General features: G+C 62.3%; 5 pseudogenes; all 5 read right to left on the bottom strand.

Moving 5' to 3' along the window:
* Positions 1-2718: 2718 nt before the first annotated feature.
* LOC142874809 (uncharacterized) lies at positions 2719-2837 on the bottom strand (annotated as a pseudogene).
* A 3856-nt stretch (positions 2838-6693) lies between these two features.
* Positions 6694-6812, bottom strand: LOC142874799 (uncharacterized; annotated as a pseudogene).
* Positions 6813-10663: 3851 nt separating this feature from the next.
* Positions 10664-10782, bottom strand: LOC142874808 (uncharacterized; annotated as a pseudogene).
* Positions 10783-14646: 3864 nt separating this feature from the next.
* On the bottom strand, positions 14647-14765 carry LOC142874796 (uncharacterized; annotated as a pseudogene).
* Positions 14766-18610: 3845 nt separating this feature from the next.
* Positions 18611-18729, bottom strand: LOC142874807 (uncharacterized; annotated as a pseudogene).
* Between the last annotated feature and the right edge of the window lie 3876 nt (positions 18730-22605).

Raw genomic sequence — 22605 nt, 5'->3', positions numbered from 1 at the left:
TCTGTGCAGAAGACACCTGCACTCGGGTGTGTGTGGCGGCACAATTCACAAGCAGCTCCAGATGTTAAACCAAGGAGAAGCCAGGGAGTTCCCAACGCCCCAGGTGTCCTCAGCCCACGACTGGCTGCTGTGGGAATGCGAAGCCCGGCTCCTTGTCTCAGAGCGGGGCAACCAGGAGGTGTGATGTCCACCCCGGGGTTCCCAGGAGGATCAGACTGAAGCTGGGACTTGGCCTGAAAGTGTCCCCTCGCATGGCCACCCCCTTCCCCTTCCTGCTCCTCTACTCCTGGTGCTCCTCCATCCAGGGGCCAGACCTTAAAGAGTCACCCGCAAGAGAATCCTGGTCCCAAAGGAGCCTTCTGGGGGACCCCTGCTGAGAGAGGTTGTGGGCATGGCCCGCTGGGGCTCTGCCCGACCCAGGGCTGAGAGATGCAACCTCCCAGCTCTGGGTCCCTGCAGGAAGTGTTGGCAAGCACAGGGCCAGTCCTCCAAAGGCCCAGGTGCAGGGAGCCCAGGCCAAGCAGCCTGTGGAAGAAGCCACATGCTGTGCCACCCCGGGGAACACGACTGCAGGCCACGGCCCTTCCCACCTCCTCCTCCTCCTCCTCCTCCTCCTCCTCCCACCCCGCCCTGCCCCCGCCCCTACCCCCACATGGCACAGGGCCCAGAGACACCTCAGACACTTGCTACCCAAAGTGCAAAGGGCATCAGTTGCTCCTCCAACCCCCCCCCAGCCCAGCAGACCGCGTTGTCCAGCCAGCCCCCGGGCCTCCCTGGGGTGCCCAGCACAAAAGTGCAGACACCCACCGGACCCTCAATCTCAGTTTTCGGATGTTTTTGCCACTCTAAGGACCCGCAGGCCAGCTGGGCCTTCTGGCAGGACAGAGAGCCCCGGAATCCGACGTGGAGAGCTGGGTGTACGTCCCCATGAGGAGGCGGTCCCCACCTCCGCGGCTATCCCCTTGCGGGGAGCGGCAGCCGCGGGGCCTCAGAGAAGACACCAGGCTGGGCCCCCACGGCACAGCGGGAGCACGTCCCCCGCAGGCCACTTAGCGACGGCGGCCAGCCGGCGGACGGTTGGGTTGCGCGAGACGCTGCGGCCGCCCTGCTACCGGGTTCCTGGGAGGGCGTCCTGGAACCAGCGTCCACACCAAGCCCTTGGAAGGCCCAGGCGACGGAGGAGCCCCGTCAGGCAGGGGCCGAGGACGGTGACGGCCCGGGCGGGGAGGAGCGTGTCAGGCAGGGGCAGAGGACGGTGACAGGTGATAGGCCGGGCGGGAAGGAGTCAGTCAGGCAGGGGCCGTGGAGGAGACGGGCTGGGTAAGGGTTAGGGTTAGTGTCAGGGCACAAGTCACAATCGCAAAGACCTGGAAGCCACCCGAGTGCCCATCGACCCACGAGTGGGTAAATAAAATGTGGCGCGTGGACACCACGGAGTGCTATTCGGCTATGAGGAGCAGCGGTGAGGGGGCACCTCTCGTGGTTCTCCTGGCCAGAGCTGGAACCCGTTCCAGTAAGCCAAGTATCCCAAGAATGGACACACGAGCACCACGTGCTCGCGCTCACCAGCAAATGGGTACGAACCGATGGACACCTAAGTGGACACAGAGGAATCACCTTCTTCGGGTGGGTGTCGGGCGGGTGGGGGGAGGGGATGGGCATACACATCCATTAGGAATGGGGTGGGTACGCACCCACTGGGGGATGGGCGCACTTGAAGCTCTGACCCGAGGGGGGAGGCTGGGAGAGGGCAACGCACCCGTCCTTAACATTGGTGCCCCCACAATATGCTGGAACAACATGAGAGGTAAATGAATAAGAACACGGGGCGGGGGAGGGGGGCACGGGCAACACATGTCACCTTAACACTTGGACTCCCATCATCTGCTTGAAAAGAGAGAGAAAAGAAAATGCAATAATAGAGATAAGAGACACTTTTTTAAAAATAATGAATCCGGCCGGGCGCTGTGGCTCACGCCTGTAATCCTAGCTCTTGGGAGGCCGAGGCGGGCGGATTGCTCAAGGTCAGGAGTTCAAAACCAGCCTGAGCAAGAGCGAGACCCCGTCTCTACTATAAATAGAAAGAAATTAATTGGCCAACTGATATATATATAAAAAATTAGCGGGGCATGGTGGCGCATGCCTGCAGTCCCAGCTACCCGGGAGGCTGAGGCAGAAGGATCACTCGAGCCCAGGAGTTTGAAGTTGCTGTGAGCTAGGCTGACGCCACGGCACTCACTCTAGCCTGGGCAACAAACCGAGACTCTGTCTCAAAAAAAAAAAAAAAAAAAAATGAATCCGAAGAGAAAAGTAAAAGGAGGCCTGTGGAGCAGGTCTGGGTGTGACTCCGGATCCCCGAACATCAGGTGCCACCACCAAAGATTCCTACGTGTAGCCCATAGAACCCCAAAAGCAACGGGAGGAGTTCTGGTCACATACTCCCTCAAAATGACATCCTGGCCTTCTCTGGAACTCCCTCCCCTCTCAGACTCTCAAGGTTTCCTCCAGCGTGTCAGCTCCCACAGAGCAGACCTTTGGTCTGAGACCTGACTGTCCAGAAGCCACGCATGCTGCCGCATGGCGGCGGTGTCACGGCTCGGGACAAGAGGAGGCCCCACGGTGCGGGCTGGGGCGCCGAGGGTGGGGGTCACCCCCACCCCGGGCCGCCCCCGCACTCCCAGAAACGCGACAGAACCAGAGGCAAAAAAAAGAAGAAGAAGCCTACGGCACCCGGTATTCCCGGGCAGTCTCCCATCCAAGTTCTAACCAGGCCCGAGCCTGCTTAGCTTCCGAGACCAGACGGGATCGGGCGCGTTCGGGGTGGTGTGGCCGTGGACGGCGGAGGGCGCCCCTGCCCCGCTCAAGAAGCCGAGCCTCTCTGCGCTTCCCCGCCGCCTCCTCCCGCCCCAGGCCCCGCGCCGGGCCGGGCCTGTTGAGTTCGCCGCCGGCCGGGTCCCGCGGGCTCCGAGGGACGGGGGTGACAGGCGGGGCGGGCAGGGAGCGGCGGGCCGGGGTTGGGGGCTGTCTCTGTATACACACACACTCACACTCACACTCACTCACTCACACTCACACAAGATGCGCCTCCACGGCTGGACCCGCCAAGGTGGAGACCTTCAAGCCCCCCTCCTCTCCTCGCCTGGCCTCCTTCACCTCCCCGCCCCCCACCCCCAGCGCGCCGGGGCCGCTGACTGCGCACGGGCGGGAGGGGCGGGGCGCTCGCCCTTTGACCCCAGCCAGGGGCGGCCCTCCCCCACAACCCCTTTCAGCTGCGCCCCCCACCCTGTGGCCTGGCGGCCGCCTATTCCCCCGGGCCAGGGCTGGGGCACAGCGCACGGGGGAGGGGAGCCAGTGTATGGGGCGTCTCTCTCTCTCTCTCTCTCTCTCTCTCTCTCTCTCTCTCTCTCTCTCGGGATGTGTCCCATGGGTGGGGTGGGGTGGCGTGGTTCGTGGGGCGCTGAAGAAATCAGTCCCCTCCATCTCCTCCCTCTGGAAAACACCCAAGCCCTTGGAGAACTGCCCGCACCGCTACCGTGGGGGCCGGGACCCTCCTCTGTGTCCTCCTGTGGCCCAGTCCAAGGGGCCTGGGCCTGGCCGGGGCTGCATTGGACCCCAACCACCCTGGCGTGTGGACTCGCCAAAAATCGGCGATTAGATATTGGATTCCAGCGTCATTGAGGTCATTTCACTAATGAGTGCACCGCAAAGAGTTTCCTAATCCATCTGTGAGGGTGGCAACTGAAAGAGAATTTTAGAGCTGACAGAATAGGCGAGGAAAGGCATAGGAGATTTCCACACCCAGTAAGGAAGCCTTTCCCGAAGTGGAAGAAAGAAAGGAGCAAACAGAGACACCGGTAGCCCGCCCGGATCAGAGTCTGCCCCTGAGAGAAAGTACCCTGACCAGGTTCACCAGTGGGTGGGTCGCGAGCTAGCGGCATTCAGAAGAGCGAGGCCCGCAGTCTGTGCAGAAGACACCTGCACTCGGGTGTGTGTGGCGGCACAATTCACAAGCAGCTCCAGATGTTAAACCAAGGAGAAGCCAGGGAGTTCCCAACGCCCCAGGTGTCCTCAGCCCACGACTGGCTGCTGTGGGAATGCGAAGCCCGGCTCCTTGTCTCAGAGCGGGGCAACCAGGAGGTGTGATGTCCACCCCGGGGTTCCCAGGAGGATCAGACTGAAGCTGGGACTTGGCCTGAAAGTGTCCCCTCGCATGGCCACCCCCTTCCCCTTCCTGCTCCTCTACTCCTGGTGCTCCTCCATCCAGGGGCCAGACCTTAAAGAGTCACCCGCAAGAGAATCCTGGTCCCAAAGGAGCCTTCTGGGGGACCCCTGCTGAGAGAGGTTGTGGGCATGGCCCGCTGGGGCTCTGCCCGACCCAGGGCTGAGAGATGCAACCTCCCAGCTCTGGGTCCCTGCAGGAAGTGTTGGCAAGCACAGGGCCAGTCCTCCAAAGGCCCAGGTGCAGGGAGCCCAGGCCAAGCAGCCTGTGGAAGAAGCCACATGCTGTGCCACCCCGGGGAACACGACTGCAGGCCACGGCCCTTCCCACCTCCTCCTCCTCCTCCTCCTCCTCCTCCTCCTGCCACCCCGCCCCCGCCCCCACCCCCACATGGCACAGGGCCCAGAGACACCTCAGACACTTGCTACCCAAAGTGCAAAGGGCATCAGTTGCTCCTCCAACCCCCCCCCCAGCCCAGCAGACCGCGTTGTCCAGCCAGCCCCCGGGCCTCCCTGGGGTGCCCAGCACAAAAGTGCAGACACCCACCGGACCCTCAATCTCAGTTTTCGTATGTTTTTGCCACTCTAAGGACCCGCAGGCCACCTGGGCCTTCTGGCAGGACAGAGAGCCCCGGAATCCGATGTGGAGAGCTGGGTGTACGTCCCCATGAGGAGGCGGTCCCCACCTCCGCGGCTATCCCCTTGCGGGGAGCGGCAGCCGCGGGGCCTCAGAGAAGTCACCAGGCTGGGCCCCCACGGCACAGCGGGAGCACGTCCCCCGCAGGCCGCTTAGCCACGGCGGCCAGCCGGCGGACGGTTGGGTTGCGCGAGACGCTGCGGCCGCCCTGCTACCGGGTTCCTGGGAGGGCGTCCTGGAACCAGCGTCCACACCAAGCCCTTGGAAGGCCCAGGCGACGGAGGAGCCCCGTCAGGCAGGGGCCGAGGACGGTGACGGCCCGGGCGGGGAGGAGCGTGTCAGGCAGGGGCAGAGGACGGTGACAGGTGATAGGCCGGGCGGGAAGGAGTCAGTCAGGCAGGGGCCGTGGAGGAGACGGGCTGGGTAAGGGTTAGGGTTAGTGTCAGGGCACAAGTCACAATCGCAAAGACCTGGAAGCCACCCGAGTGCCCATCGACCCACGAGTGGGTAAATAAAATGTGGCGCGTGGACACCACGGAGTGCTATTCGGCTATGAGGAGCAGCGGTGAGGGGGCACCTCTCGTGGTTCTCCTGGCCAGAGCTGGAACCCGTTCCAGTAAGCCAAGTATCCCAAGAATGGACACACGAGCACCACGTGCTCGCGCTCACCAGCAAATGGGTACGAACCGATGGACACCTAAGTGGACACAGAGGAATCACCTTCTTCGGGTGGGTGTCGGGCGGGTGGGGGGAGGGGATGGGCATACACATCCATTAGGAATGGGGTGGGTACGCACCCACTGGGGGATGGGCGCACTTGAAGCTCTGACCCGAGGGGGGAGGCTGGGAGAGGGCAACGCACCCGACCTTAACATTGGTGCCCCCACAATATGCTGGAACAACATGAGAGGTAAATGAATAAGAACACGGGGCGGGGGAGGGGGGCACGGGCAACACATGTCACCTTAACACTTGGACTCCCATCATCTGCTTGAAAAGAGAGAGAAAAGAAAATGCAATAATAGAGATAAGAGACACTTTTTTAAAAATAATGAATCCGGCCGGGCGCTGTGGCTCACGCCTGTAATCCTAGCTCTTGGGAGGCCGAGGCGGGCGGATTGCTCAAGGTCAGGAGTTCAAAACCAGCCTGAGCAAGAGCGAGACCCCGTCTCTACTATAAATAGAAAGAAATTAATTGGCCAACTGATATATATATAAAAAATTAGCGGGGCATGGTGGCGCATGCCTGCAGTCCCAGCTACCCGGGAGGCTGAGGCAGAAGGATCACTCGAGCCCAGGAGTTTGAAGTTGCTGTGAGCTAGGCTGACGCCACGGCACTCACTCTAGCCTGGGCAACAAACCGAGACTCTGTCTCAAAAAAAAAAAAAAAAAAAATGAATCCGAAGAGAAAAGTAAAAGGAGGCCTGTGGAGCAGGTCTGGGTGTGACTCCGGATCCCCGAACATCAGGTGCCACCACCAAAGATTCCTACGTGTAGCCCATAGAACCCCAAAAGCAACGGGAGGAGTTCTGGTCACATACTCCCTCAAAATGACATCCTGGCCTTCTCTGGAACTCCCTCCCCTCTCAGACTCTCAAGGTTTCCTCCAGCGTGTCGGCTCCCACAGAGCAGACCTTTGGTCTGAGACCTGACTGTCCAGAAGCCACGCATGCTGCCGCGTGGCGGCGGTGTCACGGCTCGGGACAAGAGGAGGCCCCACGGTGCGGGCTGGGGCGCCAGGCACCGCGGCGGGCGCCGAGGGTGGGGGTCACCCCCACCCCGGGCCGCCCCCGCACTCCCAGAAACGCGACAGAACCAGAGGCAAAAAAAAAAGAAGAAGCCTACGGCACCCGGTATTCCCGGGCGGTCTCCCATCCAAGTTCTAACCAGGCCCGACCCTCCTTAGCTTCCGAGACCAGACGGGATCGGGCGCGTTCGGGGTGGTGTGGCCGTGGACGGCGGAGGGCGCCCCTGCCCCGCTCAAGAAGCCGAGCCTCTCTGCGCTTCCCCGCCGCCTCCTCCCGCCCCAGGCCCCGCGCCGGGCCGGGCCTGTTGAGTTCGCCGGCCGGGTCCCGCGGGCTCCGAGGGACGGGGTGACAGGCGGGGCGGGCAGGGAGCGGCGGGCCGGGGTTGGGGGCTGTCTCTGTATACACACACACTCACACTCACACTCACTCACTCACTCACACTCACACAAGATGCGCCTCCACGGCTGGACCCGCCAAGGTGGAGCCCTTCCAGCCCCCCTCCTCTCCTCGCCTGGCCTCCTTCACCTCCCCGCCCCCCACCCCCAGCGCGCCGGGGCCGCTGACTGCGCACGGGCGGGAGGGGCGGGGCGCTCGCCCTTTGACCCCAGCCAGGGGCGGCCCTCCCCCACAACCCCTTTCAGCTGCGCCCCCCACCCTGTGGCCTGGCGGCCGCCTATTCCCCCGGGCCAGGGCTGGGGCACAGCGCACGGGGGAGGGGAGCCAGTGTATGGGGCGTCTCTCTCTCTCTCTCTCTCTCTCTCTCTCTCTCTCTCTCTCTCTTTCTCTCTCTCTCTCGGGATGTGTCCCATGGGTGGGGTGGGGTGGCGTGGTTCGTGGGGCGCTGAAGAAATCAGTCCCCTCCATCTCCTCCCTCTGGAAAACACCCAAGCCCTTGGAGAACTGCCCGCACCGCTACCGTGGGGGCCGGGACCCTCCTCTGTGTCCTCCTGTGGCCCAGTCCAAGGGGCCTGGGCCTGGCCGGGGCTGCATTGGACCCCAACCACCCTGGCGTGTGGACTCGCCAAAAATCGGCGATTAGATATTGGATTCCAGCGTCATTGAGGTCATTTCACTAATGAGTGCACCGCAAAGAGTTTCCTAATCCATCTGTGAGGGTGGCAACTGAAAGAGAATTTTAGAGCTGACAGAATAGGCGAGGAAAGGCATAGGAGATTTCCACACCCAGTAAGGAAGCCTTTCCCGAAGTGGAAGAAAGAAAGGAGCAAACAGAGACACCGGTAGCCCGCCCGGATCAGAGTCTGCCCCTGAGAGAAAGTACCCTGACCAGGTTCACCAGTGGGTGGGTCGCGAGCTAGCGGCATTCAGAAGAGCGAGGCCCGCAGTCTGTGCAGAAGACACCTGCACTCGGGTGTGTGTGGCGGCACAATTCACAAGCAGCTCCAGATGTTAAACCAAGGAGAAGCCAGGGAGTTCCCAACGCCCCAGGTGTCCTCAGCCCACGACTGGCTGCTGTGGGAATGCGAAGCCCGGCTCCTTGTCTCAGAGCGGGGCAACCAGGAGGTGTGATGTCCACCCCGGGGTTCCCAGGAGGATCAGACTGAAGCTGGGACTTGGCCTGAAAGTGTCCCCTCGCATGGCCACCCCCTTCCCCTTCCTGCTCCTCTACTCCTGGTGCTCCTCCATCCAGGGGCCAGACCTTAAAGAGTCACCCGCAAGAGAATCCTGGTCCCAAAGGAGCCTTCTGGGGGACCCCTGCTGAGAGAGGTTGTGGGCATGGCCCGCTGGGGCTCTGCCCGACCCAGGGCTGAGAGATGCAACCTCCCAGCTCTGGGTCCCTGCAGGAAGTGTTGGCAAGCACAGGGCCAGTCCTCCAAAGGCCCAGGTGCAGGGAGCCCAGGCCAAGCAGCCTGTGGAAGAAGCCACATGCTGTGCCACCCCGGGGAACACGACTGCAGGCCACGGCCCTTCCCACCTCCTCCTCCTCCTCCTCCTCCTCCTCCTCCTGCCACCCCGCCCCCGCCCCCACCCCCACATGGCACAGGGCCCAGAGACACCTCAGACACTTGCTACCCAAAGTGCAAAGGGCATCAGTTGCTCCTCCAACCCCCCCCCCAGCCCAGCAGACCGCGTTGTCCAGCCAGCCCCCGGGCCTCCCTGGGGTGCCCAGCACAAAAGTGCAGACACCCACCGGACCCTCAATCTCAGTTTTCGGATGTTTTTGCCACTCTAAGGACCCGCAGGCCACCTGGGCCTTCTGGCAGGACAGAGAGCCCCGGAATCCGATGTGGAGAGCTGGGTGTACGTCCCCATGAGGAGGCGGTCCCCACCTCCGCGGCTATCCCCTTGCGGGGAGCGGCAGCCGCGGGGCCTCAGAGAAGTCACCAGGCTGGGCCCCCACGGCACAGCGGGAGCACGTCCCCCGCAGGCCGCTTAGCCACGGCGGCCAGCCGGCGGACGGTTGGGTTGCGCGAGACGCTGCGGCCGCCCTGCTACCGGGTTCCTGGGAGGGCGTCCTGGAACCAGCGTCCACACCAAGCCCTTGGAAGGCCCAGGCGACGGAGGAGCCCCGTCAGGCAGGGGCCGAGGACGGTGACGGCCCGGGCGGGGAGGAGCGTGTCAGGCAGGGGCAGAGGACGGTGACAGGTGATAGGCCGGGCGGGAAGGAGTCAGTCAGGCAGGGGCCGTGGAGGAGACGGGCTGGGTAAGGGTTAGGGTTAGTGTCAGGGCACAAGTCACAATCGCAAAGACCTGGAAGCCACCCGAGTGCCCATCGACCCACGAGTGGGTAAATAAAATGTGGCGCGTGGACACCACGGAGTGCTATTCGGCTATGAGGAGCAGCGGTGAGGGGGCACCTCTCGTGGTTCTCCTGGCCAGAGCTGGAACCCGTTCCAGTAAGCCAAGTATCCCAAGAATGGACACACGAGCACCACGTGCTCGCGCTCACCAGCAAATGGGTACGAACCGATGGACACCTAAGTGGACACAGAGGAATCACCTTCTTCGGGTGGGTGTCGGGCGGGTGGGGGGAGGGGATGGGCATACACATCCATTAGGAATGGGGTGGGTACGCACCCACTGGGGGATGGGCGCACTTGAAGCTCTGACCCGAGGGGGGAGGCTGGGAGAGGGCAACGCACCCGTCCTTAACATTGGTGCCCCCACAATATGCTGGAACAACATGAGAGGTAAATGAATAAGAACACGGGGCGGGGGAGGGGGGCACGGGCAACACATGTCACCTTAACACTTGGACTCCCATCATCTGCTTGAAAAGAGAGAGAAAAGAAAATGCAATAATAGAGATAAGAGACACTTTTTTAAAAATAATGAATCCGGCCGGGCGCTGTGGCTCACGCCTGTAATCCTAGCTCTTGGGAGGCCGAGGCGGGCGGATTGCTCAAGGTCAGGAGTTCAAAACCAGCCTGAGCAAGAGCGAGACCCCGTCTCTACTATAAATAGAAAGAAATTAATTGGCCAACTGATATATATATAAAAAATTAGCGGGGCATGGTGGCGCATGCCTGCAGTCCCAGCTACCCGGGAGGCTGAGGCAGAAGGATCACTCGAGCCCAGGAGTTTGAAGTTGCTGTGAGCTAGGCTGACGCCACGGCACTCACTCTAGCCTGGGCAACAAACCGAGACTCTGTCTCAAAAAAAAAAAAAAAAAAAAATGAATCCGAAGAGAAAAGTAAAAGGAGGCCTGTGGAGCAGGTCTGGGTGTGACTCCGGATCCCCGAACATCAGGTGCCACCACCAAAGATTCCTACGTGTAGCCCATAGAACCCCAAAAGCAACGGGAGGAGTTCTGGTCACATACTCCCTCAAAATGACATCCTGGCCTTCTCTGGAACTCCCTCCCCTCTCAGACTCTCAAGGTTTCCTCCAGCGTGTCAGCTCCCACAGAGCAGACCTTTGGTCTGAGACCTGACTGTCCAGAAGCCACGCATGCTGCCGCATGGCGGCGGTGTCACGGCTCGGGACAAGAGGAGGCCCCACGGTGCGGGCTGGGGCGCCGAGGGTGGGGGTCACCCCCACCCCGGGCCGCCCCCGCACTCCCAGAAACGCGACAGAACCAGAGGCAAAAAAAAGAAGAAGAAGCCTACGGCACCCGGTATTCCCGGGCAGTCTCCCATCCAAGTTCTAACCAGGCCCGAGCCTGCTTAGCTTCCGAGACCAGACGGGATCGGGCGCGTTCGGGGTGGTGTGGCCGTGGACGGCGGAGGGCGCCCCTGCCCCGCTCAAGAAGCCGAGCCTCTCTGCGCTTCCCCGCCGCCTCCTCCCGCCCCAGGCCCCGCGCCGGGCCGGGCCTGTTGAGTTCGCCGCCGGCCGGGTCCCGCGGGCTCCGAGGGACGGGGGTGACAGGCGGGGCGGGCAGGGAGCGGCGGGCCGGGGTTGGGGGCTGTCTCTGTATACACACACACTCACACTCACACTCACTCACTCACACTCACACAAGATGCGCCTCCACGGCTGGACCCGCCAAGGTGGAGACCTTCAAGCCCCCCTCCTCTCCTCGCCTGGCCTCCTTCACCTCCCCGCCCCCCACCCCCAGCGCGCCGGGGCCGCTGACTGCGCACGGGCGGGAGGGGCGGGGCGCTCGCCCTTTGACCCCAGCCAGGGGCGGCCCTCCCCCACAACCCCTTTCAGCTGCGCCCCCCACCCTGTGGCCTGGCGGCCGCCTATTCCCCCGGGCCAGGGCTGGGGCACAGCGCACGGGGGAGGGGAGCCAGTGTATGGGGCGTCTCTCTCTCTCTCTCTCTCTCTCTCTCTCTCTCTCTCTCTCTCTCTCTCTCTCTCGGGATGTGTCCCATGGGTGGGGTGGGGTGGCGTGGTTCGTGGGGCGCTGAAGAAATCAGTCCCCTCCATCTCCTCCCTCTGGAAAACACCCAAGCCCTTGGAGAACTGCCCGCACCGCTACCGTGGGGGCCGGGACCCTCCTCTGTGTCCTCCTGTGGCCCAGTCCAAGGGGCCTGGGCCTGGCCGGGGCTGCATTGGACCCCAACCACCCTGGCGTGTGGACTCGCCAAAAATCGGCGATTAGATATTGGATTCCAGCGTCATTGAGGTCATTTCACTAATGAGTGCACCGCAAAGAGTTTCCTAATCCATCTGTGAGGGTGGCAACTGAAAGAGAATTTTAGAGCTGACAGAATAGGCGAGGAAAGGCATAGGAGATTTCCACACCCAGTAAGGAAGCCTTTCCCGAAGTGGAAGAAAGAAAGGAGCAAACAGAGACACCGGTAGCCCGCCCGGATCAGAGTCTGCCCCTGAGAGAAAGTACCCTGACCAGGTTCACCAGTGGGTGGGTCGCGAGCTAGCGGCATTCAGAAGAGCGAGGCCCGCAGTCTGTGCAGAAGACACCTGCACTCGGGTGTGTGTGGCGGCACAATTCACAAGCAGCTCCAGATGTTAAACCAAGGAGAAGCCAGGGAGTTCCCAACGCCCCAGGTGTCCTCAGCCCACGACTGGCTGCTGTGGGAATGCGAAGCCCGGCTCCTTGTCTCAGAGCGGGGCAACCAGGAGGTGTGATGTCCACCCCGGGGTTCCCAGGAGGATCAGACTGAAGCTGGGACTTGGCCTGAAAGTGTCCCCTCGCATGGCCACCCCCTTCCCCTTCCTGCTCCTCTACTCCTGGTGCTCCTCCATCCAGGGGCCAGACCTTAAAGAGTCACCCGCAAGAGAATCCTGGTCCCAAAGGAGCCTTCTGGGGGACCCCTGCTGAGAGAGGTTGTGGGCATGGCCCGCTGGGGCTCTGCCCGACCCAGGGCTGAGAGATGCAACCTCCCAGCTCTGGGTCCCTGCAGGAAGTGTTGGCAAGCACAGGGCCAGTCCTCCAAAGGCCCAGGTGCAGGGAGCCCAGGCCAAGCAGCCTGTGGAAGAAGCCACATGCTGTGCCACCCCGGGGAACACGACTGCAGGCCACGGCCCTTCCCACCTCCTCCTCCTCCTCCTCCTCCTCCTCCTCCTGCCACCCCGCCCCCGCCCCCACCCCCACATGGCACAGGGCCCAGAGACACCTCAGACACTTGCTACCCAAAGTGCAAAGGGCATCAGTTGCTCCTCCAACCCCCCCCCCAGCCCAGCAGACCGCGTTGTCCAGCCAGCCCCCGGGCCTCCCTGGGGTGCCCAGCACAAAAGTGCAGACACCCACCGGACCCTCAATCTCAGTTTTCGGATGTTTTTGCCACTCTAAGGACCCGCAGGCCACCTGGGCCTTCTGGCAGGACAGAGAGCCCCGGAATCCGATGTGGAGAGCTGGGTGTACGTCCCCATGAGGAGGCGGTCCCCACCTCCGCGGCTATCCCCTTGCGGGGAGCGGCAGCCGCGGGGCCTCAGAGAAGTCACCAGGCTGGGCCCCCACGGCACAGCGGGAGCACGTCCCCCGCAGGCCGCTTAGCCACGGCGGCCAGCCGGCGGACGGTTGGGTTGCGCGAGACGCTGCGGCCGCCCTGCTACCGGGTTCCTGGGAGGGCGTCCTGGAACCAGCGTCCACACCAAGCCCTTGGAAGGCCCAGGCGACGGAGGAGCCCCGTCAGGCAGGGGCCGAGGACGGTGACGGCCCGGGCGGGGAGGAGCGTGTCAGGCAGGGGCAGAGGACGGTGACAGGTGATAGGCCGGGCGGGAAGGAGTCAGTCAGGCAGGGGCCGTGGAGGAGACGGGCTGGGTAAGGGTTAGGGTTAGTGTCAGGGCACAAGTCACAATCGCAAAGACCTGGAAGCCACCCGAGTGCCCATCGACCCACGAGTGGGTAAATAAAATGTGGCGCGTGGACACCACGGAGTGCTATTCGGCTATGAGGAGCAGCGGTGAGGGGGCACCTCTCGTGGTTCTCCTGGCCAGAGCTGGAACCCGTTCCAGTAAGCCAAGTATCCCAAGAATGGACACACGAGCACCACGTGCTCGCGCTCACCAGCAAATGGGTACGAACCGATGGACACCTAAGTGGACACAGAGGAATCACCTTCTTCGGGTGGGTGTCGGGCGGGTGGGGGGAGGGGATGGGCATACACATCCATTAGGAATGGGGTGGGTACGCACCCACTGGGGGATGGGCGCACTTGAAGCTCTGACCCGAGGGGGGAGGCTGGGAGAGGGCAACGCACCCGACCTTAACATTGGTGCCCCCACAATATGCTGGAACAACATGAGAGGTAAATGAATAAGAACACGGGGCGGGGGAGGGGGGCACGGGCAACACATGTCACCTTAACACTTGGACTCCCATCATCTGCTTGAAAAGAGAGAGAAAAGAAAATGCAATAATAGAGATAAGAGACACTTTTTTAAAAATAATGAATCCGGCCGGGCGCTGTGGCTCACGCCTGTAATCCTAGCTCTTGGGAGGCCGAGGCGGGCGGATTGCTCAAGGTCAGGAGTTCAAAACCAGCCTGAGCAAGAGCGAGACCCCGTCTCTACTATAAATAGAAAGAAATTAATTGGCCAACTGATATATATATAAAAAATTAGCGGGGCATGGTGGCGCATGCCTGCAGTCCCAGCTACCCGGGAGGCTGAGGCAGAAGGATCACTCGAGCCCAGGAGTTTGAAGTTGCTGTGAGCTAGGCTGACGCCACGGCACTCACTCTAGCCTGGGCAACAAACCGAGACTCTGTCTCAAAAAAAAAAAAAAAAAAAATGAATCCGAAGAGAAAAGTAAAAGGAGGCCTGTGGAGCAGGTCTGGGTGTGACTCCGGATCCCCGAACATCAGGTGCCACCACCAAAGATTCCTACGTGTAGCCCATAGAACCCCAAAAGCAACGGGAGGAGTTCTGGTCACATACTCCCTCAAAATGACATCCTGGCCTTCTCTGGAACTCCCTCCCCTCTCAGACTCTCAAGGTTTCCTCCAGCGTGTCGGCTCCCACAGAGCAGACCTTTGGTCTGAGACCTGACTGTCCAGAAGCCACGCATGCTGCCGCGTGGCGGCGGTGTCACGGCTCGGGACAAGAGGAGGCCCCACGGTGCGGGCTGGGGCGCCAGGCACCGCGGCGGGCGCCGAGGGTGGGGGTCACCCCCACCCCGGGCCGCCCCCGCACTCCCAGAAACGCGACAGAACCAGAGGCAAAAAAAAAAGAAGAAGCCTACGGCACCCGGTATTCCCGGGCGGTCTCCCATCCAAGTTCTAACCAGGCCCGACCCTCCTTAGCTTCCGAGACCAGACGGGATCGGGCGCGTTCGGGGTGGTGTGGCCGTGGACGGCGGAGGGCGCCCCTGCCCCGCTCAAGAAGCCGAGCCTCTCTGCGCTTCCCCGCCGCCTCCTCCCGCCCCAGGCCCCGCGCCGGGCCGGGCCTGTTGAGTTCGCCGGCCGGGTCCCGCGGGCTCCGAGGGACGGGGTGACAGGCGGGGCGGGCAGGGAGCGGCGGGCCGGGGTTGGGGGCTGTCTCTGTATACACACACACTCACACTCACACTCACTCACTCACTCACACTCACACAAGATGCGCCTCCACGGCTGGACCCGCCAAGGTGGAGCCCTTCCAGCCCCCCTCCTCTCCTCGCCTGGCCTCCTTCACCTCCCCGCCCCCCACCCCCAGCGCGCCGGGGCCGCTGACTGCGCACGGGCGGGAGGGGCGGGGCGCTCGCCCTTTGACCCCAGCCAGGGGCGGCCCTCCCCCACAACCCCTTTCAGCTGCGCCCCCCACCCTGTGGCCTGGCGGCCGCCTATTCCCCCGGGCCAGGGCTGGGGCACAGCGCACGGGGGAGGGGAGCCAGTGTATGGGGCGTCTCTCTCTCTCTCTCTCTCTCTCTCTCTCTCTCTCTCTCTCTCTTTCTCTCTCTCTCTCGGGATGTGTCCCATGGGTGGGGTGGGGTGGCGTGGTTCGTGGGGCGCTGAAGAAATCAGTCCCCTCCATCTCCTCCCTCTGGAAAACACCCAAGCCCTTGGAGAACTGCCCGCACCGCTACCGTGGGGGCCGGGACCCTCCTCTGTGTCCTCCTGTGGCCCAGTCCAAGGGGCCTGGGCCTGGCCGGGGCTGCATTGGACCCCAACCACCCTGGCGTGTGGACTCGCCAAAAATCGGCGATTAGATATTGGATTCCAGCGTCATTGAGGTCATTTCACTAATGAGTGCACCGCAAAGAGTTTCCTAATCCATCTGTGAGGGTGGCAACTGAAAGAGAATTTTAGAGCTGACAGAATAGGCGAGGAAAGGCATAGGAGATTTCCACACCCAGTAAGGAAGCCTTTCCCGAAGTGGAAGAAAGAAAGGAGCAAACAGAGACACCGGTAGCCCGCCCGGATCAGAGTCTGCCCCTGAGAGAAAGTACCCTGACCAGGTTCACCAGTGGGTGGGTCGCGAGCTAGCGGCATTCAGAAGAGCGAGGCCCGCAGTCTGTGCAGAAGACACCTGCACTCGGGTGTGTGTGGCGGCACAATTCACAAGCAGCTCCAGATGTTAAACCAAGGAGAAGCCAGGGAGTTCCCAACGCCCCAGGTGTCCTCAGCCCACGACTGGCTGCTGTGGGAATGCGAAGCCCGGCTCCTTGTCTCAGAGCGGGGCAACCAGGAGGTGTGATGTCCACCCCGGGGTTCCCAGGAGGATCAGACTGAAGCTGGGACTTGGCCTGAAAGTGTCCCCTCGCATGGCCACCCCCTTCCCCTTCCTGCTCCTCTACTCCTGGTGCTCCTCCATCCAGGGGCCAGACCTTAAAGAGTCACCCGCAAGAGAATCCTGGTCCCAAAGGAGCCTTCTGGGGGACCCCTGCTGAGAGAGGTTGTGGGCATGGCCCGCTGGGGCTCTGCCCGACCCAGGGCTGAGAGATGCAACCTCCCAGCTCTGGGTCCCTGCAGGAAGTGTTGGCAAGCACAGGGCCAGTCCTCCAAAGGCCCAGGTGCAGGGAGCCCAGGCCAAGCAGCCTGTGGAAGAAGCCACATGCTGTGCCACCCCGGGGAACACGACTGCAGGCCACGGCCCTTCCCACCTCCTCCTCCTCCTCCTCCTCCTCCTCCTCCCACCCCGCCCTGCCCCCGCCCCTACCCCCACATGGCACAGGGCCCAGAGACACCTCAGACACTTGCTACCCAAAGTGCAAAGGGCATCAGTTGCTCCTCCAACCCCCCCCCAGCCCAGCAGACCGCGTTGTCCAGCCAGCCCCCGGGCCTCCCTGGGGTGCCCAGCACAAAAGTGCAGACACCCACCGGACCCTCAATCTCAGTTTTCGGATGTTTTTGCCACTCTAAGGACCCGCAGGCCAGCTGGGCAGGACAGAGAGCCCCGGAATCCGACGTGGAGAGCTGGGTGTACGTCCCCATGAGGAGGCGGTCCCCACCTCCGCGGCTATCCCCTTGCGGGGAGCGGCAGCCGCGGGGCCTCAGAGAAGACACCAGGCTGGGCCCCCACGGCACAGCGGGAGCACGTCCCCCGCAGGCCACTTAGCGACGGCGGCCAGCCGGCGGACGGTTGGGTTGCGCGAGACGCTGCGGCCGCCCTGCTACCGGGTTCCTGGGAGGGCGTCCTGGAACCAGCGTCCACACCAAGCCCTTGGAAGGCCCAGGCGACGGAGGAGCCCCGTCAGGCAGGGGCCGAGGACGGTGACGGCCCGGGCGGGGAGGAGCGTGTCAGGCAGGGGCAGAGGACGGTGACAGGTGATAGGCCGGGCGGGAAGGAGTCAGTCAGGCAGGGGCCGTGGAGGAGACGGGCTGGGTAAGGGTTAGGGTTAGTGTCAGGGCACAAGTCACAATCGCAAAGACCTGGAAGCCACCCGAGTGCCCATCGACCCACGAGTGGGTAAATAAAATGTGGCGCGTGGACACCACGGAGTGCTATTCGGCTATGAGGAGCAGCGGTGAGGGGGCACCTCTCGTGGTTCTCCTGGCCAGAGCTGGAACCCGTTCCAGTAAGCCAAGTATCCCAAGAATGGACACACGAGCACCACGTGCTCGCGCTCACCAGCAAATGGGTACGAACCGATGGACACCTAAGTGGACACAGAGGAATCACCTTCTTCGGGTGGGTGTCGGGCGGGTGGGGGGAGGGGATGGGCATACACATCCATTAGGAATGGGGTGGGTACGCACCCACTGGGGGATGGGCGCACTTGAAGCTCTGACCCGAGGGGGGAGGCTGGGAGAGGGCAACGCACCCGACCTTAACATTGGTGCCCCCACAATATGCTGGAACAACATGAGAGGTAAATGAATAAGAACACGGGGCGGGGGAGGGGGGCACGGGCAACACATGTCACCTTAACACTTGGACTCCCATCATCTGCTTGAAAAGAGAGAGAAAAGAAAATGCAATAATAGAGATAAGAGACACTTTTTTAAAAATAATGAATCCGGCCGGGCGCTGTGGCTCACGCCTGTAATCCTAGCTCTTGGGAGGCCGAGGCGGGCGGATTGCTCAAGGTCAGGAGTTCAAAACCAGCCTGAGCAAGAGCGAGACCCCGTCTCTACTATAAATAGAAAGAAATTAATTGGCCAACTGATATATATATAAAAAATTAGCGGGGCATGGTGGCGCATGCCTGCAGTCCCAGCTACCCGGGAGGCTGAGGCAGAAGGATCACTCGAGCCCAGGAGTTTGAAGTTGCTGTGAGCTAGGCTGACGCCACGGCACTCACTCTAGCCTGGGCAACAAACCGAGACTCTGTCTCAAAAAAAAAAAAAAAAAAAAAATGAATCCGAAGAGAAAAGTAAAAGGAGGCCTGTGGAGCAGGTCTGGGTGTGACTCCGGATCCCCGAACATCAGGTGCCACCACCAAAGATTCCTACGTGTAGCCCATAGAACCCCAAAAGCAACGGGAGGAGTTCTGGTCACATACTCCCTCAAAATGACATCCTGGCCTTCTCTGGAACTCCCTCCCCTCTCAGACTCTCAAGGTTTCCTCCAGCGTGTCGGCTCCCACAGAGCAGACCTTTGGTCTGAGACCTGACTGTCCAGAAGCCACGCATGCTGCCGCATGGCGGCGGTGTCACGGCTCGGGACAAGAGGAGGCCCCACGGTGCGGGCTGGGGCGCCGAGGGTGGGGGTCACCCCCACCCCGGGCCGCCCCCGCACTCCCAGAAACGCGACAGAACCAGAGGCAAAAAAAAGAAGAAGAAGCCTACGGCACCCGGTATTCCCGGGCAGTCTCCCATCCAAGTTCTAACCAGGCCCGAGCCTGCTTAGCTTCCGAGACCAGACGGGATCGGGCGCGTTCGGGGTGGTGTGGCCGTGGACGGCGGAGGGCGCCCCTGCCCCGCTCAAGAAGCCGAGCCTCTCTGCGCTTCCCCGCCGCCTCCTCCCGCCCCAGGCCCCGCGCCGGGCCGGGCCTGTTGAGTTCGCCGCCGGCCGGGTCCCGCGGGCTCCGAGGGACGGGGGTGACAGGCGGGGCGGGCAGGGAGCGGCGGGCCGGGGTTGGGGGCTGTCTCTGTATACACACACACTCACACTCACACTCACTCACTCACTCACACTCACACAAGATGCGCCTCCACGGCTGGACCCGCCAAGGTGGAGACCTTCAAGCCCCCCTCCTCTCCTCACCTGGCCTCCTTCACCTCCCCGCCCCCCACCCCCAGCGCGCCGGGGCCGCTGACTGCGCACGGGCGGGAGGGGCGGGGCGCTCGCCCTTTGACCCCAGCCAGGGGCGGCCCTCCCCCACAACCCCTTTCAGCTGCGCCCCCCACCCTGTGGCCTGGCGGCCGCCTATTCCCCCGGGCCAGGGCTGGGGCACAGCGCACGGGGGAGGGGAGCCAGTGTATGGGGCGTGTCTCTCTCTCTCTCTCTCTCTCTCTCTCTCTCTCTCTCTCTCTCTCTCTCTCTCTCTCTCTCGGGATGTGTCCCATGGGTGGGGTGGGGTGGCGTGGTTCGTGGGGCGCTGAAGAAATCAGTCCCCTCCATCTCCTCCCTCTGGAAAACACCCAAGCCCTTGGAGAACTGCCCGCACCGCTACCGTGGGGGCCGGGACCCTCCTCTGTGTCCTCCTGTGGCCCAGTCCAAGGGGCCTGGGCCTGGCCGGGGCTGCATTGGACCCCAACCACCCTGGCGTGTGGACTCGCCAAAAATCGGCGATTAGATATTGGATTCCAGCGTCATTGAGGTCATTTCACTAATGAGTGCACCGCAAAGAGTTTCCTAATCCATCTGTGAGGGTGGCAACTGAAAGAGAATTTTAGAGCTGACAGAATAGGCGAGGAAAGGCATAGGAGATTTCCACACCCAGTAAGGAAGCCTTTCCCGAAGTGGAAGAAAGAAAGGAGCAAACAGAGACACCGGTAGCCCGCCCGGATCAGAGTCTGCCCCTGAGAGAAAGTACCCTGACCAGGTTCACCAGTGGGTGGGTCGCGAGCTAGCGGCATTCAGAAGAGCGAGGCCCGCAGTCTGTGCAGAAGACACCTGCACTCGGGTGTGTGTGGCGGCACAATTCACAAGCAGCTCCAGATGTTAAACCAAGGAGAAGCCAGGGAGTTCCCAACGCCCCAGGTGTCCTCAGCCCACGACTGGCTGCTGTGGGAATGCGAAGCCCGGCTCCTTGTCTCAGAGCGGGGCAACCAGGAGGTGTGATGTCCACCCCGGGGTTCCCAGGAGGATCAGACTGAAGCTGGGACTTGGCCTGAAAGTGTCCCCTCGCATGGCCACCCCCTTCCCCTTCCTGCTCCTCTACTCCTGGTGCTCCTCCATCCAGGGGCCAGACCTTAAAGAGTCACCCGCAAGAGAATCCTGGTCCCAAAGGAGCCTTCTGGGGGACCCCTGCTGAGAGAGGTTGTGGGCATGGCCCGCTGGGGCTCTGCCCGACCCAGGGCTGAGAGATGCAACCTCCCAGCTCTGGGTCCCTGCAGGAAGTGTTGGCAAGCACAGGGCCAGTCCTCCAAAGGCCCAGGTGCAGGGAGCCCAGGCCAAGCAGCCTGTGGAAGAAGCCACATGCTGTGCCACCCCGGGGAACACGACTGCAGGCCACGGCCCTTCCCACCTCCTCCTCCTCCTCCTCCTCCTCCTCCTCCTGCCACCCCGCCCCCGCCCCCACCCCCACATGGCACAGGGCCCAGAGACACCTCAGACACTTGCTACCCAAAGTGCAAAGGGCATCAGTTGCTCCTCCAACCCCCCCCCCAGCCCAGCAGACCGCGTTGTCCAGCCAGCCCCCGGGCCTCCCTGGGGTGCCCAGCACAAAAGTGCAGACACCCACCGGACCCTCAATCTCAGTTTTCGGATGTTTTTGCCACTCTAAGGACCCGCAGGCCACCTGGGCCTTCTGGCAGGACAGAGAGCCCCGGAATCCGATGTGGAGAGCTGGGTGTACGTCCCCATGAGGAGGCGGTCCCCACCTCCGCGGCTATCCCCTTGCGGGGAGCGGCAGCCGCGGGGCCTCAGAGAAGTCACCAGGCTGGGCCCCCACGGCACAGCGGGAGCACGTCCCCCGCAGGCCGCTTAGCCACGGCGGCCAGCCGGCGGACGGTTGGGTTGCGCGAGACGCTGCGGCCGCCCTGCTACCGGGTTCCTGGGAGGGCGTCCTGGAACCAGCGTCCACACCAAGCCCTTGGAAGGCCCAGGCGACGGAGGAGCCCCGTCAGGCAGGGGCCGAGGACGGTGACGGCCCGGGCGGGGAGGAGCGTGTCAGGCAGGGGCAGAGGACGGTGACAGGTGATAGGCCGGGCGGGAAGGAGTCAGTCAGGCAGGGGCCGTGGAGGAGACGGGCTGGGTAAGGGTTAGGGTTAGTGTCAGGGCACAAGTCACAATCGCAAAGACCTGGAAGCCACCCGAGTGCCCATCGACCCACGAGTGGGTAAATAAAATGTGGCGCGTGGACACCACGGAGTGCTATTCGGCTATGAGGAGCAGCGGTGAGGGGGCACCTCTCGTGGTTCTCCTGGCCAGAGCTGGAACCCGTTCCAGTAAGCCAAGTATCCCAAGAATGGACACACGAGCACCACGTGCTCGCGCTCACCAGCAAATGGGTACGAACCGATGGACACCTAAGTGGACACAGAGGAATCACCTTCTTCGGGTGGGTGTCGGGCGGGTGGGGGGAGGGGATGGGCATACACATCCATTAGGAATGGGGTGGGTACGCACCCACTGGGGGATGGGCGCACTTGAAGCTCTGACCCGAGGGGGGAGGCTGGGAGAGGGCAACGCACCCGACCTTAACATTGGTGCCCCCACAATATGCTGGAACAACATGAGAGGTAAATGAATAAGAACACGGGGCGGGGGAGGGGGGCACGGGCAACACATGTCACCTTAACACTTGGACTCCCATCATCTGCTTGAAAAGAGAGAGAAAAGAAAATGCAATAATAGAGATAAGAGACACTTTTTTAAAAATAATGAATCCGGCCGGGCGCTGTGGCTCACGCCTGTAATCCTAGCTCTTGGGAGGCCGAGGCGGGCGGATTGCTCAAGGTCAGGAGTTCAAAACCAGCCTGAGCAAGAGCGAGACCCCGTCTCTACTATAAATAGAAAGAAATTAATTGGCCAACTGATATATATATAAAAAATTAGCGGGGCATGGTGGCGCATGCCTGCAGTCCCAGCTACCCGGGAGGCTGAGGCAGAAGGATCACTCGAGCCCAGGAGTTTGAAGTTGCTGTGAGCTAGGCTGACGCCACGGCACTCACTCTAGCCTGGGCAACAAACCGAGACTCTGTCTCAAAAAAAAAAAAAAAAAAAATGAATCCGAAGAGAAAAGTAAAAGGAGGCCTGTGGAGCAGGTCTGGGTGTGACTCCGGATCCCCGAACATCAGGTGCCACCACCAAAGATTCCTACGTGTAGCCCATAGAACCCCAAAAGCAACGGGAGGAGTTCTGGTCACATACTCCCTCAAAATGACATCCTGGCCTTCTCTGGAACTCCCTCCCCTCTCAGACTCTCAAGGTTTCCTCCAGCGTGTCGGCTCCCACAGAGCAGACCTTTGGTCTGAGACCTGACTGTCCAGAAGCCACGCATGCTGCCGCGTGGCGGCGGTGTCACGGCTCGGGACAAGAGGAGGCCCCACGGTGCGGGCTGGGGCGCCAGGCACCGCGGCGGGCGCCGAGGGTGGGGGTCACCCCCACCCCGGGCCGCCCCCGCACTCCCAGAAACGCGACAGAACCAGAGGCAAAAAAAAAAGAAGA

The sequence above is a fragment of the Microcebus murinus genome, chromosome 1, assembly GCF_040939455.1.
Source record: "Microcebus murinus isolate Inina chromosome 1, M.murinus_Inina_mat1.0, whole genome shotgun sequence".
Classification (NCBI taxonomy): Eukaryota; Metazoa; Chordata; class Mammalia; order Primates; family Cheirogaleidae; genus Microcebus; species Microcebus murinus.
This window is presented reverse-complemented; position numbering and strand designations above follow the sequence as displayed.